The 19,219-nt window shown below is 33.4% G+C and overlaps 1 protein-coding gene across 2 annotated transcripts in view; it reads right to left on the reverse strand.

Annotated features, from left to right (window-relative positions):
- LOC143249203 (nascent polypeptide-associated complex subunit alpha-like) overlaps positions 1-7,444 on the reverse strand; it is a 32,714-nt gene extending 25,270 nt beyond the window's left edge. The window contains exon 1 of one of the 2 annotated variants that reach the window (XM_076498675.1): positions 7,305-7,444. The gene's annotated coding sequence lies outside the window, so the exon portion shown is untranslated. Of the gene's footprint in view, positions 1-7,183 lie in introns of both variants that reach the window. The other variant, XM_076498676.1, reaches the window with a different exon arrangement.
- Between the last annotated feature and the right edge of the window lie 11,775 nt (positions 7,445-19,219).

Below are 19,219 nucleotides of genomic sequence, written 5' to 3' on the forward strand. Positions count from 1 at the left end.
CCATGAAGCCCTATGAGGGGATGTACTACAAAGTAAAACAAGGACATTGCAGGGTTTCATGAGCACTTTACACAAACTCCATCATCAGATACAATGTCCACAATACCTGTTGAGAACATCCAACACTGATACTTGGTTATCCTAGTCCAAGTGGACCAGCCGATTGATCCAAGGCTGCCATCTACAGGAATTCAAGGCCAAAGTGGTGTGTTTGGGTTTGACCCCTCAACCACCAGGATCCTCTCCTCCCCTTCATGGGTCACCACACATGGCAAACACGTAGGTAGATGTTTGGATCCTAGAGGAGGTAAACTGAAAGAAAAGAATATTCCCTGGGAGGCCCCCTCACCACATACAGGAATCCACACCAAGAAGATTTAGTAGAGAGAGTGGAATTCCATGGCAAAAAAAACGACTGTCAATTGCCTTTGAAATGGACAAGTAAAATAATTATCAGCCTGTACAGGACAAAGGATATGACCCAAGTTAGAATTATTGTAAGGGGAAAGAAGGTTGAATACAGAAAACATCCAGTCACCCTCCTGAGCATCTCAAGACTTGAAAAGAATGGTCAATAAAGATTGACTCATCCCTATGATAACAAGCACAGGAAGAATTCAAGGTAAAAGTGAGAGGAACAGTTCCAGGAAGTGAAGAGAAGAAAATACTGTTAAAGCATATATATAAAAGAGACTAAAATACTCCAGACATAAGGTTCCACTGACAGAGCTATACATTCTAGAATTGGAGACCATACAAGTGAAAGCAAGGCATTGAAAGAGTTTAAAGCCAGCAAAGATAGGACCCTCATAGTGGGAACAAATTACTAGAGGATGCAAATAGACCAACAAATAAATATAGTGGCTGTTGGTCTCAAAGAGAAAGTCAAGAGCAAGTACAACAGTAGTTGAGATGCCTGAATGGATTATAATAAAAAAACCACAGATATAAGACGGAATATGATGAACAGCCAATATCTCGAGCACAAAGATGCAGAGAACCACTCCTTTGGAGACCATACACTGGAGTTAAGATTACCACCTCACTAAAACAAAGGCAATGGTTAATAGGTTGTATGTGTAGATTTGGTTGCAATGGTAGGAAAGCCCAAATATGCAAGAAATGTAAGCCCTCAAACACACCACTGAACCTTGGGGAACTCCAAAAGATGCAAGTCAGAGTAAGGTAAGGAAACATAAATGTTCAGGGTCACATAGATTCAAATTTGCCACCACAACAGTGAGGTGTGAAAAGAAGACAGTTGATCTTGGATATACTACATCAAAGGAGGTGTACACGGACACTTGCAAAAGGAACAAGAGCCACAACTAGACAGTCCCCAAAAAGATAGAAATTCTCATTTATAGGAAAATAAGGAAACATGACAGCTTTGATATAAAATGCAATATGTCTCAAAAATGTGAAACAGATGACTGAGTTTACAAAGGATGGGAGATGAATAGAAACTAAGTGCACACATTGTAGTAGAATAAAAGGCTTAAAAAATACTTTAAAAAGCCCATCAAACCTGAATGAAAACAAAGGATCAAAGCCAACCCAAAGGAAAAGGCTGGAAATAGAATATATGAATGCTGTGAATGAACTTAGTGAAGTGAGAGATGGGTGGACAAATTACAATGTGAAGAAAGTATATGAGACATCAGTATTAGTCATTCCAACACCAGAAGAGTGCCAACGTCACAGGACAAAATCTTTTTGTCTGAAGTAAAAAAAACTACCAAAATTGATTCAAGTAGGGCAGAATTTCATGGAAATAAAACTCCAGAGTGGTGGTGTGAAATTTTTCCATGATGTTAAAATCAGGTAAGGTAGATAGTGCAAGGATGGGAAAATACATTGATAAAGCACCCAGTAGTCTATGACAAAAAAAAATGTTCTGCATGTGTACAAAGTGGAAGATATAAGTTTCCATCAGACCAAAAACAAGTACCTCTGAAACTCATGATAGCCAGCCATAGCAATGGGTGATGTTGGATAGTAACAGGAAGACAAGGAACAAAAAAGTGATCTCACAAGATTCAGCAAAAAACAACTAGAGAAAATCCTTTACAAAAGGATTTAGATTATTCAGTGAACTGGGTAAACATCAGATGACTTAATTATAACAAATACAAATTAATGCATATGAGATAATACAATTTGTACTAGGCCAGGATTAAAAATATTTCTGTTTGCTGTGAATAGATTAACCTTCTGAAATTAGGGCTGACTCAAAAATTATTCTGACATCATAAACTGGGAATTTTATATTTTTACCAATATCTGCTGATATACTGACCCTTCTTACAAAATTTGCTTGCTTTAAAATTTTTAACACCATATTATGGTTAGAATATTTTTAGATATATAGAACTATTATCATTTTATATATATATAATACAATTGTTAAACTTCATTATTTTAGAAGTGATAGTTTATTGCAGGTTTGTTTATGGAGCTGTAAGAATCATATATTTTGTAGTTCAACTGTTATATTACAGTTACGTTTTAGAACCTTCTACAATTTACATCATATAATCCTGTTGTGTGTGGAAAGTTCTAGGCCTCAATTGTTATTTATAAATACTCATCCAAATGCAATTCAAGTAAGGTAAAATTAGATAGAGATATTCAAATAGATCTGGAAAAGTGTTGGCAAGTTTTTCCTATAAAGAGTTTATAAAACCTGTTATACTTGTAAGTTGTACAATTTGACAAAGAGTACTAGCTTGAAACTTCATCCTTTCTTAAATAAAAATTTAACTTTGTAATTGTTTCACTCATTCTTTAATTTCAATACATTGAGGTTCGACAACATGGTTTGTCTTGTCCTCAGGACCATTCTCACTAAACTAATAAACATACAACCTAGCAGGGGAAATTTACTATTGATGAGCACACATTAAAAATATGCTGAACACAAGCCTGTTGAGTATACCCACCTCTGAAAAATGTTTTCATAGATTGAGAATTTGGATCAAAAATAAATTAATTCCAATTGAAAAGTTATCCAGTTGAAGGGTTGTAGTTTTACATTTACTTAAAGAATGAGATGAAACAGAAGAATAAACCATAAAATTGTCAGCAACATAAATTAAACTTTGTCAATTGAGGTCAATATCGACCAGCAAGTGTGTTGTGAAAGAAGCTGAAATTTCTTTAATTCTATTCATAGAATAAATGTTCATAGCAGTTGTATTCATGGTTTAATGATTTAGGTTTTTGGCGATACAAAACTAGTTATTTCTTCAATTCTCTTGGAAATTAATTTGAAAAACAAATGTGTGTGGTAACGGCAAAGAAAACTATTTTTAAAGCCTGGCTCCAGAAGTATAATTTGGATGAGAATAGCCTTATTAATGTTATGGAGGAAAAGATCTTGGCATTCTAGTTATTCAGTATCTTAAGCCATCTAAACAATGTGCTGTTGCTAATGGCAAGGCAAATAGGAGTTCAGTCTATCTATAGAAATACTGAATACTAGTCTGAAGAGGTTATAATATCATTGTATAGGTCATTGGTTAGACCACATTTGGAGTACTGTGCTCAGTTTTTGGTTCCTTACCATAGAAAAGCCACTGGATTATTGGAAAGGGTTCATTGGAAGGCTACTAGGATAACTGGGATGGAAAAGTTGTCATATAATGACAGGTTAAGATATTGAACTTGTCTTCTCTTGAAAAAGGAATGTTAGAGGAGAGCTGATTGAGGTTTTTAAAATTGTTAATGGAGTTTATAGTGTTTATGCATCTTTTTGGTGAAAATGGTAGGATTAGGTGACAAGTATAATTTTTAGCAGGGTAGAAGTCATCTTAAGCTTAGATGGCTTTATTTTTCTAACAATGTGGATTTTTCTTCTGATGTGGTATTTCTTATTAATTTAAGTGAGTTTAAAGGAAAGACAAATAACTGAATGATAAGGGCTGGTTACAAGTTATTTTAATCTTTGGTTAAATTAATGAATACAATGGCTTGGATAGACCAATAAAACCCTTGTTGTCATTTACTGTAGTGCTAAACACTTTTAATGTACTGGTTTCCACTTCTACTTTAATAGGTTATTAAGTACGTACAGTACTCTTAACACAATTAAATATTAGATTGAAAACAAAGATTTAACATTGGCATTAACAAAATAAGAGGTAAAATGTATTTATATTAAAAGTAAAAACTGTTTCCATTATTACTTGGTAGCTGCCAAATGTTTATATTTTAGTAAATTATTAGGAATTGTTTGTTTTGCTGAATTTTGCTCAAAGCCACTTGAGGGACTATCTGCACTAGCTGTTCCTAATTCTAAAATGATAGACTAGAGGGAAATACAGCTACTCAACATGTCCACTACCATTTTTTGAGCTATTCTTTACCAATGAAACAGGTTCAGTTGGCACTCACATACTAGTCTAACCTTTTTAAAACTACAGCTGCTTGTAATGAAGACGATGATTAAGAGATTTATAAAATGGTGAACACAACAAGACTAGGACTAGAATTTCTTGCAAAGTGCATACAGGAATGAATAATGTTGGCAACTATACATCATAAGAACTACTTAAACCATACATAGAAATCCTTTAAAGGTAGATGTTTACATCTGTAGGCCTTTATGAAGAGCTTCCTCCAACATGATGCAGGAATGAATGAAATAAATTAAAGGCCTACATGGTAGATTTCAAGGTACAATTAATTATATATGCTAGAAATGAGCTCCACTTAAGTAGGTTACTTAGTAACATTTTAGAAAGCTCTAAAATGCTTACTGAAAGATACTTTAAAAGTGGTAAGAAGTCTTTGTTATGTTTGTATTCATTAATGTTGTTCACAGGCAGCAGCACACCATTTCAGTAAAAAAGCCTGAGAAAATTCACTTAGTCAATATTTGTAGTGAAAGAGTTAAGATATTAAATTTGAAGACACAGTTGACTCAAAAGTCAACTTGGTTACTTTTATTCAAATGTTAGGAATATCAAGAATAAAACAAATGATTTCAGGGCTCAAGTTGAAATGGAAGACTGATAAAATTGGAATTACTTAGGATTTTTCCCAGGCTTAGATAAAGGGAGGATGACTGTCTAACACCAAGCATTGGGAAAACTTTCTCCTGCCAAATCCTGTTAAAAAGAACTAAAAGAATAGCAAGAGAGGCAGGAGAGACATGGTATAGCATCTCATAGTGAATATCATCAGGTCTATCTGATGTAGTGCCAAACCAATGAAAGACAAGTATGTATTCCACCAGTGTAAAAGGAAGATTGTAGCCATAAAGATGACTGGCCAGAGGAGAAAGAGATGATCACTCCAGAGATTTAATGGTCAAGAAAGATGGGAATGAAACAAAAGTGCTGAATGTATGATTAAAAGCTTTTGCTGAAAGTACTGGTTATGCTCTGGGCATCAGCAATTTTCTGGCCATCAGAGAGCAAGATCAAAAAGGGAAATATACTCTCCACTGACCTTCTAAATCTTGTCCCATATGATTTTGGAACTGGTGGTAGAAGAGATGCTGGTTGTGAATGTAATCCAAGATTCCTTCTGGCTTTCATGCCTTATCTGTCATGCATGGACACAGATCAGCTGAAAAGTAAGGTAGTTGGAAGGTGTGGGATACCTATGAAAGGTATCCAAGGCCCATTTTTGGGTATTCCATGCCATTTTGCAGACAGGACTATACTACAGACAAGAATACCATGGAAAACATGCTGAAGTTTTAGAAATAAATTGAACAGCTTCCTTGTCAATACAGTCAGTTACTGTGGTAGAAAAAATTCTAGTCATAAAAACAGCTTCACAAAATGACAAACATATTATAAAAGTTCACCACCATAAAATCACCAAAGGGAAATACTGCCTCATCAGTTTATCCTTTTTTTTTTTTTTTGAGGATATTACATATAATCTGGATGAAGAAAGGATACTGATTTGATGTAGTTACAATTTTTTAAAAGCTTTTAACAGTGTCATACAGAAGATTAGCTATAAAGATAATGATATGGACAGAAGAAAAACTAGTTAACTGGACTGGAAGGTGAAAGAAAGAAAAAAAGATATTATAAAGAGTCCAGGCAATTGACAAACAGCATAGAGGATTGCACATAATTTTAAACTATAATGCTATATCTTATTTTAATTAATATATTTGTTTCGTTCTTTGGAGAGAGAAAAATTTGATTAGCATAATGGACATGTGTTAATAATTAAAATATTCTTGAAAGTTTAGGGAATTATTTGAATCTTATCATACTTGGGTACATGTTTAATAATTTCCAAGTCTGTCAGTCCACAGACAAGTAATAAATGCAAGATTTAGGTTATGTATTTTTCTCGGTAGTTTATTAGCTATGTTCTGTTGTTAGTAGTACAGCTAATATAATTTTAGGTTACTTTATAGGGCTATGTTACATTCTCTTAAATGATTTTCTCTTGAGAAAAAGAGGTGATCTCACTGACATTTTCAAGACTACCCATGGTATTTTTAAGAAAAGGATCACTGATATATCTTTGCTAAAGTTATGTAGGTACCAAGACAAGTTGACACATTTTAACATTTGAAAATGAAAAGCTAAGCTCCAGTTAAGGTAGACTTATTTTGTCTAGCAGAGCAACTGATTTATAGAATCAGATGACATCAGTAACAGAAAAAAAATCAGAGCTTTACAGAAGTTTAAAAGGGAGAACTTGTAACACCCTGTAAAGGAGGGATTAAGATTTTCATAAGGGTGATCAAGTGGTTCCATAGTATCTCTGTGTTATACTGCCTTGTAAGATCAGCTCCTAAACATTACCATGGTTTTAGTTTCCTGTTCTTGTCAAATGACTAGTAGTAATAATGTTAAATTACAAATTGTAAGTAAATAATAATAACGATATTTACATGTTAAACATTGTAATGAGCTTTGCGTTAAATTAAAAAAAACACGAAACATTGTGATGAGCTTTGGGTGAAATTAAAAAAAAAAACACGAAACATTGTAATGAGGACACAATTACAAATTAGGGTTGGGCTTGTAAAAACATTTCTTTTGAATTTTAAAATACTGTATAAATATTGTTTTATACTTTGAGTATTACTACCAGTAAGCAACTCGAATAACACGTTAAAATGTAGCAGTAGTAATAATACTAAACTATGTTAGTGTTAATAATTTAGTAACAATGCGTGACCAAGTTATACAAAACGACAAACCTTCCAGCTTGGTGAAAAGCACTAATAATCTGTATATTAAAACTGATAAATTAAAGAGAAACGATATACAAAGTATGCTATAATACAAAAACTAAATAAAGAAAAATAATATATTTCTCACTCAAATTTCAACCTCCAGCGCTAAACCACCACAAACCACGAGGTTAAACGCACTTTTTACAAACTTCCGTAGATGGAGCTACTGTATATTTCTTGACCTATCACGCATGCGCCGAAATACGTAATTTCTTTCGACAATTGTCTTCCGTTTACCCATTTAAAGGATTACATTGCCCAGCGATTATCAAGACAAACTTCCTACTACGGTGGTTCCTCGCTATGAAGTATATTCCTTCCCTTTTCTTCATCAGTTGACTTTAATACAAAACACTCTTAACAGGGCACTTGTGTGATAATTATTAGGCTTCAGTCAGTGAAAGTAGGTTTCCTCGGGGTTCTGCTGTTTACCTCCCACATCTTAATCTAGGCATCAGGTATATAGATCCCCAGCGCAGTGAAGGACCAAAAGTCCGACATTGACTGTTGGTCAATATTTAAATGTAAAGTGTGATGTTCGAGGTTTTTCGCCAATTTTTACTTGCAGCCACCTCATTATCAATATTATTATTATTTTCACGTAATTATTTCAAATAATCTCTTATTACGAGCGAGATGTATTTATCACCCATGGTCGCGTTTGACCTTAATCTTTTAGTTTTGTTTTAGCTTGAAGGCACTTAATGTTAAGATCAAGAAAATTCTGGAATACTTAGAATGTAACATTCTAGATAATATTACGAAAATCTAGTAATGGCGATGGTTATTTAGAAGTTAGACATGAGACATAATTACTAATGAGCTAGTCAATTGAAGCTACTAGTGAAATACTGAGTCAATTGTTTTCAGTTGATAGAGTGCTGGTCAATCAGTTTAGTTCAATGAAATATTTGTATCGGTGTCATTTATCGCGTATATTCAGTTACTTGTGAAGCTGTACAACTAAATTCATTTTTGCATTAGTCATTGTTCAATTAGCGAGGTTCCGTTTGAACACCATTTGTAATCTTATACCTACAGGTTACAACACTGTGCAATGAAGGCAGTGCGTAAAAATATTAAGAAAGAAACTAATTTGTTATTATTACTAGAATAGAAATTGGAATGATTTCCAACAGACTTTCAATGGAAATGATAACCAATATCAGATTTTTTTATTATTCTATCCGACATTTCGGATAGGGCCTTTTCCAAAGGTCCATGAGCCTGAAAAGTTACAAAATTTCAGATTTTGCGCAAAGCTGCACCAGTGATGTCTGCGATAGGTGTCCTTAATTTAACAGTGTAAGACTAGAGGAAAGGCAGCTAGTCATCCCCACTCACCGCCAACTCGTGGCCTGCTCTTTTACTAACGAATAGTGGAATTGACTGTCACCTTATAACGCCCCTACGGCTGAGAGCGGGAGTATGGTTGGTGTGACCGGGATTCGAACTCGCGACCCTCAGATTACGAGTAGAACGCCTTAACCCACGTGGCCATGCTGGGCCGTTAAGGTATGGTAATTGAAACTAATAGTAAGCTACAACAATACAATAGATTGAATAAAATGATGCACGATAAAGCGCTCTAAAACTACTGTTGAACAAGTTAGAGTCACTGATCATAAAAGACAATGTTATAAAAACAAATTAAAATTAAAAAAAACTCTTATATTGTATAATAATACTTTTACAGGATGTTTGAATTGAATTAAAAGATATTCCTTAAATTCTCTGTCAAGGGCTATCACAAATATCTAAACTGTTCATTCCATAAAATGTCTCTTTAATTATACTGTGTACTTTGATGTATTGTCCAGCGATGATTTCTTTGTCTTCAAGATATGCAGTGGCACAAATGTGTTCACTGAAACGATCATGTATTATTTGTTTGTTTTTGGAATTTCGAGCAAAGCTACGAAAGGTCTTTCTGCACTAGTCCTCCCTAATTTAGCAGTGTAAGAATAAAGGGAAGGCAACTAGTCATCACGATCCACCGCCAACTCTTAGGCTATTCTTTTTCCAACGAACAATGGGACTGACCGTCACATTATAACGCTCCCATGGCTGAAAGGGCGAGCATTTTTGGTGCGATGGGAATTCGAACCTGCGACTTTAAGATTACGAGTCGAGCACCTTAACCACCTGACCATGCCAGGCAAAATTCAAAGGATATCCTCATTTTGGAAATTAAAAAAAAAACTTATCTGAACACATCTTTATGCAATGGAAAATGCTGTTAAATACATTCAACAAAAGATATAGGTTTTCATCGGCATCACACTACCTATGAAAGCCAAACAATGTCAAAATGAAGTTCTGTGGTGTACTATTCCATCGAAACTTTATATTGGCTGCTACTGGTCACGACACTTTTTTTATTTGCATAATCAAGGCCGTGTAAACACATCATACACAATATTATACACTAATAATGGTTTGCAGTTATGGACAGATGGCTATGAACTTAATGACTAGAACGTTAATTAAAATTGTATGAAAACAAGAAGTATCTGAAACTGCCAATACATCAACCATTATTTCAACTACAGAAGTCAGAAACAAACGTATGCTTACCAAAGTACATGAAAACACTAGCAGAAGTATATGTTGATGATCCTAATCTAGACCAGTATGAAAAAAAATATATATATATACATATTTCAACTGTTTCCAATTTTTCATACCAATAGGCCATCTAGGTAAAATAAACTAAATAAGTACATCCAATAAACTAAACACTTTACTGGGTTTCTTTCACTATTAGGGATACTTCCACTTTTGAGTTAGATTGGATGTTAAAATATAAAATTATATAACAAAAGTAGAATGGTTGCTTATAACCAGTAGTTGTTCTATAGAGCTAGGATGGTATGTCAAAATTCTACATGAAAATTAGGAAAGTTAGCAAGGTGGCAAAGACCATGTATTTACTCTGTTTTTAATAGCTACATGTCTTGATGATTTGTAATGTACCCGCATTTAACTATACACTACACAACAATGTTTTTGCTTCTTGAACACTGTTGGGTGTTCTTTATAGATTTTTGGTTGCTGATCACGAAACTCACATCCAAATTTGCCCAACACGTACCGTTTCATCGAAATATTTGTTTCACCAGGACATTGCTACAGTGGAAAAACGATATCAGGGCAACTTGAATCCGTCAATGCTTGCTGACTACTGTTGGACACTGCAACGTGATGCACCGGACATTGAATACAAACGAAAATCAGGAGCAAAACACTTTTAATTATGTTGAACTTAATAGCGTATTAGAAACATAAACGCAGTTAAATACGTTTTTGCCGGTAATCAGTTAACTGTCTATTTCTCAGAGTTCCTATGTGATGAAGCAAAACCAAAACTATAGTTGTGCATACCCACCAGGTACCTGTCACAATCAGCAAAAACTTTTCAAAAAAATTGTTGTGCAGTGCTATTGGCAAGGTCAACATGGTGATTAAATAAAACTTAAAACTGCTCTCAACATTGAAGGAAGAATGTACGAGTTTTATGTCGTTCTAATCGGAATATGTCATGCATAAGCTATTTTAATTGATGAAGTTCGCATCTGTGAATCACACATTGGTGTTTGAGTGTACATTTAAGGTGCTACAGACACCTATAGTGTTGTTTCAGAGAATAACGAACACAGGACTGAAACTAAAGTTAAGAACTTCATGAACTTGCAAACAGACCTCTACACCTATCTTGTAGAAATGGCATATCTGATATTCCTGATTACATTGATAAAGTAGTTAGTGTTCAAAACCTTAAATTAGTAAAAAGTTCCAAAGTTTATTTAGCTTTACAAAGGTAGGTTCATTGCTTTTATTATTATGAAAGCTGACTCAAATTTTAGATAAATTGAAGATATTTATCAGGTATTTTTTCTCTAATATGTTCTGATTTTATTTAATGCACCAGCCTTACTTTACCCGAAACGGGAAGTTGTATTTACTAAATACAACCACAAACGTAAAAACTAAATTCATAAAAGTGTAAAGCCTTATTCCATCCCTTCAATAGTTGTATAAATCAGTGTACTAAGAGATGTGCTGATGATGATGTACAGCTGATAATGATGGTGGCTAAGGCAAGTCCAGACTGGCCTTTATTTTAGAGTTTAATGGTTTTTGTATATGTGTTATATTTACAAGCCATATAGTTCCAAAAGTTTCAAGAAATTTCTGCATTAGTATAAAAGTTTATTTTGACCAAGCTGAAACTGGTTCTATTTTCAAACCTAAGCCTCAGCTGTATGTGTGTTTTTATTGTATGAAATGGTTTCTCTGTTCTTTCTATAAACACCAAGTGCTAAGAGTATAACATGTGCCAGAAAATATCTTGACAACTTTTGGTTAATCACAAAAATTGTCCCTAACTTAGAAGCGATAGCCAATTAATTGACACCCCAACCGCCAACTGTCGAATTATTCTTTACCATCAGATTTTGAAAAACATTTATTTCCGTCCTCACCTTTTGTTTAACCTACTAAAAACCATTTGTAATTAATTCCTAACCTCAACATAATGGTGTCGTTTCACACAACTATTTGCTTTCTACTTCTTTATCCTATTGTTGATGCTGACATAATGAATCCTAGCCTGGTCTTTGACCAACCACAGTGTCACTATTGATGAATTATACAAAATATTTTCACCAGAGTCTTCATTGAATCTTTAAGTATAAATTCAAAGAAAGCATGATTGAAAGCTCTGCTAGTATTGTTGGTTGAGGACATTGATGTGACATACATGGAACTTATTTTGGCAGACACTTTCCCAATTATGCCAGTCTAATCTGACTTGTTTCTCATTTCGCTGAGCGGTCTTCCATCATTGAATCTGAACTAACAAAAATTATATTTTGACATCATACTAAGTGACTCACTCAACTGTACAAATTTCATTAGGATTTGATATTTTTCTCCTTTTTTTTTTCAGCTGGGCTGCTTCACTTTGATACTGAAACTACATGTTGCTCTCCTCTGGAGTGTATCTCAGATTTCAGTACCGAGAAACTCTTGACATGCCTCCTCGTTTTTCTAATTCACCTCTTCTTCAAAGTGGGCCAGGAATGTTTTATTGGACCATATTTATGGCTTAAAAGATCTTTTAAGATTTTTATTGTCTGTAGTTACATGGATGAAATGCCAGCACATGTAAGTTTATATCTCACAACCTCACAAATATCTATGACTTATCTTATTTTAATGACTATTGATGGCAAATAAGCAAGTTCAGAAATACCAGCAAATTTCTGGCCACTGATTCTTGAAAATCAATTGGCACAGTTACCTGAAGGAAAACTTGAATAAATAAAATCTAAAACACAAAATCAAGTCATCGAATTCTGGTCACATCACTAACTATTTTACACAAAGATATTCCTTCTTAAATGACAGCCACTAACATAAGCTCGAGGACTCAAGGATAGTGTTTTTTTATTGAAAAATCAAGATCTTTAAAATCATAAATAGGACCATAATTTAAAGTGTACGAGGAAAATTTTATTTGGTCGACAACTAGAAGAAAGTAACATTTTTTTTCCAAAACTGTGCGTCATCACAAGAGAACTACTAATCTCTATTTAACAACAAATTATTTAATTTAAATCACAAGATTCAGTTCACTTTTAGTGATGGGTTCATTCAAAATATTTATTTCGTGCCATTTTATCGAATGAAGTACTTCGACACTGTGTTCAGTAAGAGGAGAAATTACTATGTTTTTTTCTGTACATAACCTTTATGCTCATTAAGATGATATTTCAAATTACATTTAGTTTGGTTTATTGTATTATAATATTTATAATATTACAGTATTATTAATTTATTATCAAAAATAGGTTTACAGTCTTTAAAGAATAGCAGTAATATTGTTATTTATTTCATAGTGAAAAGAGGGTGTATAGTTGTGTTAAACAAATTCGATTACATTTTTGGTGTATAACAGTTATTAAAGGATGGTTCATATGTTTCTTTTAGAAGAGAACCAACAATAAAATTTCATAGCATAATAAAAATCAAGCTTATCATTGTATAACTTTATCACCTAAAAAAATAAATCAGATTACTTCCAATATTTGCTCAACCCGTTTTTGTATTTTGCCTGACATTTATAAGTTAAACTATAATTTTAAGCTTATTGCATCCAATATTCATTCTCCATACCGCCACACGAAATATCATGTCACTAGTTTTCTCAGAAAATATCAGATTTTCCCATTTATACAGAGAGAACATGTACCATTTGTTCTTATTCCATGAACTTGAAAAACGAATCGAACAGTACAAAAGTATTGCTAATGAGGGAGGTTATATTGTTGATATCATTGAACACAAAATACGAAAAACTATAACTTAATTTTGGTAAGCAATGTATATATTAAACAGTCTTTATCATAATAAATTGGTACTATCGTAATATTACCACGTTAACAATTCCATCGTACATTTTAAACGTTTGTCTGAATTCTGATTTTAAACTGTATTGCACTTGTCGCTTTGAACGAATTTTTAATGAAAATCTTTATTTTTTGTAAGACAACCTTTATATTTTATATATCATGTACTGTTCTGTATTCAATTGTGTTGACCATTTCGTAGAATGTAACTTTATTGATGGTTGTTTGTTTTCGCTAAAGCCTGTCAAGGGGTAGCAAAATGAAATAGTGTAAATGAATTCAGTAACCTTTCCACACGTACTATAGAATTCCCAAAATACCTGGCCTAGGCACACGTTTAATAGCTTGGCACTAAAATTAAAATACCTAAAACTTGTTCTCGCTTTGAGTTTAAACCTGGCTCCGCCACCTAGGCTTAAGATAAAAACTTAATTACTAAAGCAAATAATAGAAGACGGTGAAAACAACTAACCAATAACAACTCGTGAAACGTTGTCTATCTTCATTAAAACAGATTTTAGATTAGAGTTCAGGAGAAATCGTATTTTTTACCAAGAACTTATTCACAGCCTTCAGATTTGATTAATATTTGTCTGCTTGGGTAATGTAATTCACTAATATCACTGTTAGCTACCAACATACTTCCTCCAGCCACTCTAATTAAGAATCAAACTCGTATCCGCCTTCTGATTCTATAGCAACCAATAGATTCAGCTTCTTGCTTTGCGTTCTTATAAGAAGAACAAGAAGTGAATGTGAACTCCTTGGGCAGAGATTCGAACGATTGAATGGACAACTCAAAGAAAAGAAACCACAACATATAGACTAAAACAAGACTATTAGCAATAACATTTGTGCACGTTACAAAGTCTGTCTAAATCTCTATTGATTTTTACATTAAAGACATTAATTAAACTTTAAAAAATCAAGAAAATATATATACACATATACATATAGGGCCACCATTTAATTAGCTGTGTAATTCTAGTCTGTTTATAATTAATAGTTCATTACTTACCTATGTTGCTTACTTTGCTGCATTTTCCTATCCAAGTTACTATAAAGGCTCTCAGCTTAATACATGAACTTAAATGATAGGTATTCTATATTCACAACGTCTAATTAGTTATACTGAACATACATTTATTTTTAAATGTACGAATTACGTCAGTTGTTTTATATAATAATAACATTATCACGACGCCGAAGTTTAAACATGCACATCATTTATATGTTTCTCCACGGTGTAATAGAGCTATACAAGATATTTCTTATGGTAAACCATGATGTTATAGCCACTTATATTTAATTAAAACTTCAAATAACGTGATATTACGATCATAGGGAATACCATCACAATTTCTATTAAGGCTATGTATTAATAGTCAAATTACATTTAACTTTAATTTCGTTCTTTTTTATTATTGTTAAACAATTAAGCAATACAACTTCAACACAATATTGTTTAGTTGATTTGAAATAAAGTTCACAAAGACACTCACAATTAATTTTGACTTCATTATGGCAGTTCCTAAACTCTGTTGTTTGATTCTTTGTCTTTATAAATTTTCCAGTTCTTCACAATATCGTGTGTGCAAAAACTTGTAATTACAAATATATATGCATTGCCCAGAGAACTTGCGAATTCAAACCACACAGGTGCCATAATATTTATTTTGAAGCATAGCAGAAAGCTTACAGAAAAGAAGAGATTATACGTGGGCTATCTGTGTTCTGTCCACCATGAGCATTGAAACCCGGTTTCTAGCGGTGGAAGCTGAAAACAATTAACTGTGCCACTGGGGAGAGAAAAGTTTAAGTGAAACCCAAAACATCTGAAAGAGAACAGATCCGAAGATTATTTGGAAGAGCATTTGGTTCTTACAGATTACCCTTTCGCACACAAACAAAGTGAAGTAAAACGTTAAATAAACAATTTATTTTTCATCAAATCACAAATTAAATTCCTGTAAAGCATTAGTTGACGTCAACTCATTGTTTCAGGCAATCACCTTATTGTAAATATAAAGCGTTTCAATTGAAGCGTTGAAAACCTTTTCCAAATTTAAACTTTGTACCCTCTATTATTGTTATTTTCATAATATAGTACAGTGAGATAACAGACCATTGTTCCATCGATCAATCAGTTAAACTTTTAAACTGGAACACCGCTTACAGTTCTTTCACACAAGGTCTTAATCTATTTCTGTAAGATAACCCCTCCGTGCTTGTAGTCATCCATGTTAACGGATAGGGCTAGGTTTCATACCCTTAAGGTTAACACCAGTGTTAGTACTCTGCTCCTAAATCAGTGTCACCAAGATTGTTTTTGAATTTCGAGGAAAGCTACAAAAGGGATATCTGCGCTAGTCGTCCCTAATTTAGCAGTGTTAGACTAGAGAGAAAGTAGCTAGTCATCACTACCCACCGCCAACTCTTGGGCTACTCTTTTACCAACTAATAGTTGGATCGACCGTCATATTATAACATCCACACAGCTGAAAGGGCAAGCATGTTTGGTGTGCTGGGCCTAGGCAATATTGAGCATCAGTAAAGAGTGTAAATTGGTGCTTATTTGCATGACGTAATACAACATTATATTTTGTCTCATTCATAAACGCATTTTATAATACCATATGCTAATTTTATTTATCTTTTTTACAGATTTAATTAGATTGATATTAATTCTTCAAGAGGTTGCTTAAATCATCCCGATTCATTCTGTTATATTTGTGGTATTTTTACATCAAGCTCGTAACATAGGAATATTATACATGTTGTCAAGACTGCTTGCTTCTACTAGTTTGATTGTCATCTTGGGGATCAAAATAACAATTGGAAACCACACATTTGCTGCGATTCCTGTGCAGTAAGTCTGAGGGAATGCTTCAGTGGTAAAAATAAAAGCATGCAATTTGCAGCATCTATGATTTGGCGTGACTGTTATCTCTGTCAGTCCACTATAACTGGAATCACAGCAAAAATAGGCACAAAGTTCAGTATTTAGTTGTGGATTCAACTATTAAGCCACTGCCTCACTCACAATGAAAAACTTCCAGTTCCCACATCATCAACTGTATAAAAAAAAATCCTCGTCTTTTGATGAACTGTCAAAAGTTGGTATTTCTCTTTATGCTGAAACAAGAAAGAACTTTGTGCTTGGAAGGTTTATAACATTTCATATGAATATTTCTCAGGCAACCACAAGTCTCGTGACTAACACTCTTCGATTAATGAAACATCTTGACGCACGGATTTAATTAAAAATACACTTTCTTGCAGAGTCATTTAGAAAATTTTACTGATGTCAACGTTTGCACCAAGATATTACGATAATCGAGAAGAACTACCAGGGTAGATGGGATCCAGCTATGATGGAGGATTACTGTTGAACCCTCAAGTGTGAAAGTGACTCAGTATTTCAGCTGAAATCACAAAAAAACACGCACTTTTAACAGTTTTTAAATCCTGCTTTGTGAAAATTTTATTCATAGAATAAAGTAAAGTTTAATTCTTAATTGTTTTTTTCTTTTTGCTTCTTAGGTACGTGAGTCTCAACACAGTAAAATATTTCAAAACCTGATCCGATACGGAAAAAAAATTATGATTTATAAATTTACGCTCCCAAATTAGTCAGTAAACAGCTATTTTCATAAAAGGTACAGATGAAAAGTTTTGTTTTGTTCTCCAGTGTAATTAGGTAGACATACTGTGCCGCAAAGGTCTCGACTAATTGAAAGGAAGGAAGAGAATTGTGTAATTTAAAAAGCTAAAATAAAACACTCAATCATTTCTTGAAGTAAATGTATAAATATCGACACTCACAAGAAGACAAGGAATAATAAATTGTTTTAATTTAGAAGAAAAAAATGGATTCCGAGATGTGTTTGTGTGCGTGTGTTTGAATCTATATGGATCTGTAACATTATAACTAAATTTGACATATCCAATACTCTCTGCAATTCAGGCACCTTGTGTAATTCTATTCCAAGCTTCACCAGGGGATACTAATGACAGCCAACAAGTATTACACTGCTTGGAAAAATTATGGTGAAAAAAATCCTGAAAAATAGGCCCAGAATATCAAAGTAACAAGCAACTATCAGAGAAAATAACCAAAGAAAATCAAATTTTAATATCAGAAAATATTTAAGTAGGAAATGAGAAATACGATGTGTGTTAATATAATTCTCCAAAGAAAGTGATTAGTACCAGACATTTCAAGTATTATGTCAGGAGAAATGTTTAGAATATAGAATACTGAAGTTATGATTCAAGAACAAAGAAAGGTATTGTTGAGCATAACCATCAGTAAAAGAGTTTCTAACTTGACTACTAACATCAATATGACAAGATTTCCACAAAGTGTAATGTACATTGAAACTATCTTTTAACGCTCTGGTATCAGCTTCATGAGCAAGTTTCGTAATAAAGGAAAGTAAAAAAGAACCACTTGAAAAAATATGCGGCAGTACATACTGTACAAGTGTTATTAGATAAAATACATTCAGTACTTGTAGGGAAATAGGTAATAACCTGTTCAACTAAATATTTGTTTGATTTTTGTTAAGAGTTTTTCTCTGGCGTTGTAAGTCTTTCATATATAAACTAAAATTGGCAAATTAAGTGTTACTAAAATAAAAGAAAAATGATGTCTCTAATCTACTTCATCATTTTATATTTACTCAAGCTGATTTACACCTGAACGTTTTTATCTTCCTCTAATAATTTTTAATCGTACACGACCTACATAGAAATTCCCCCCGCTAGTACAGTGGTAAGTCTAAAGATTTACAACGCTAAAATTAGGGGTTGGATTCCCCTCGGTGGGCTCAGCAGATTGTCCGATGTGGCTTTGCTATATGAAAAACACACAGGTCCTAGATAGAAACTTTCGCCGCGAGTTGTAGTTGAGAGGCTTAAAAACGTCGTTTGAATGAGTGGCAGTTACATCAGACAGTTTTGATTATCTCAACTTTAATGGTGACGAGAACGATGGCACTTAAGACTGATGCATAGAGTACGTGATAGTCCAGCGGTCGACTTTATTGGTTGCATAAATTCAAGCATTTTCGTTCAGAACAAATTTTTGCCCAATGGAGAATATTAAAGAAAATACGACTCATACTAAAAGAATATGCATATTTTATTTTGTCTAATGATAATCTAATTGTTTTCCTGTACGCTTCTGTTTATGCTAGAATTGTCAAGATCAGCTCATCAGCGTATGATAAAGGAATTAATGTCTGTGAAAAACACATTCCTACTTGTTCTTTGCAATCCGATCTGTATGCACAAAGTTATAAAGCTTCATATGTTTAGCAGAACAGTAAAACAGTTTCAAGATCAAAAAACTGATATCGACAAAACAAATAACTGGAAAGTTATACACTCAATATATGGGCTAGAAATTCACGCTTTAACTTGGTAAAACAGGGAAACTGTCACAGGGTATCACTCAGTGATGTAAATATTCTCGCCTACGTAGAATTCATTCTATTTTAAAAATTGTTCAGTCCGGAAACATCTTAAATGACCTGTAAACCTTAACTGACTACGATTATTAGAAGTTTATGTGATATTCTCA

The sequence above is a fragment of the Tachypleus tridentatus genome, chromosome 4, assembly GCF_004210375.1.
Source record: "Tachypleus tridentatus isolate NWPU-2018 chromosome 4, ASM421037v1, whole genome shotgun sequence".
Classification (NCBI taxonomy): domain Eukaryota; kingdom Metazoa; phylum Arthropoda; class Merostomata; order Xiphosura; family Limulidae; genus Tachypleus; species Tachypleus tridentatus.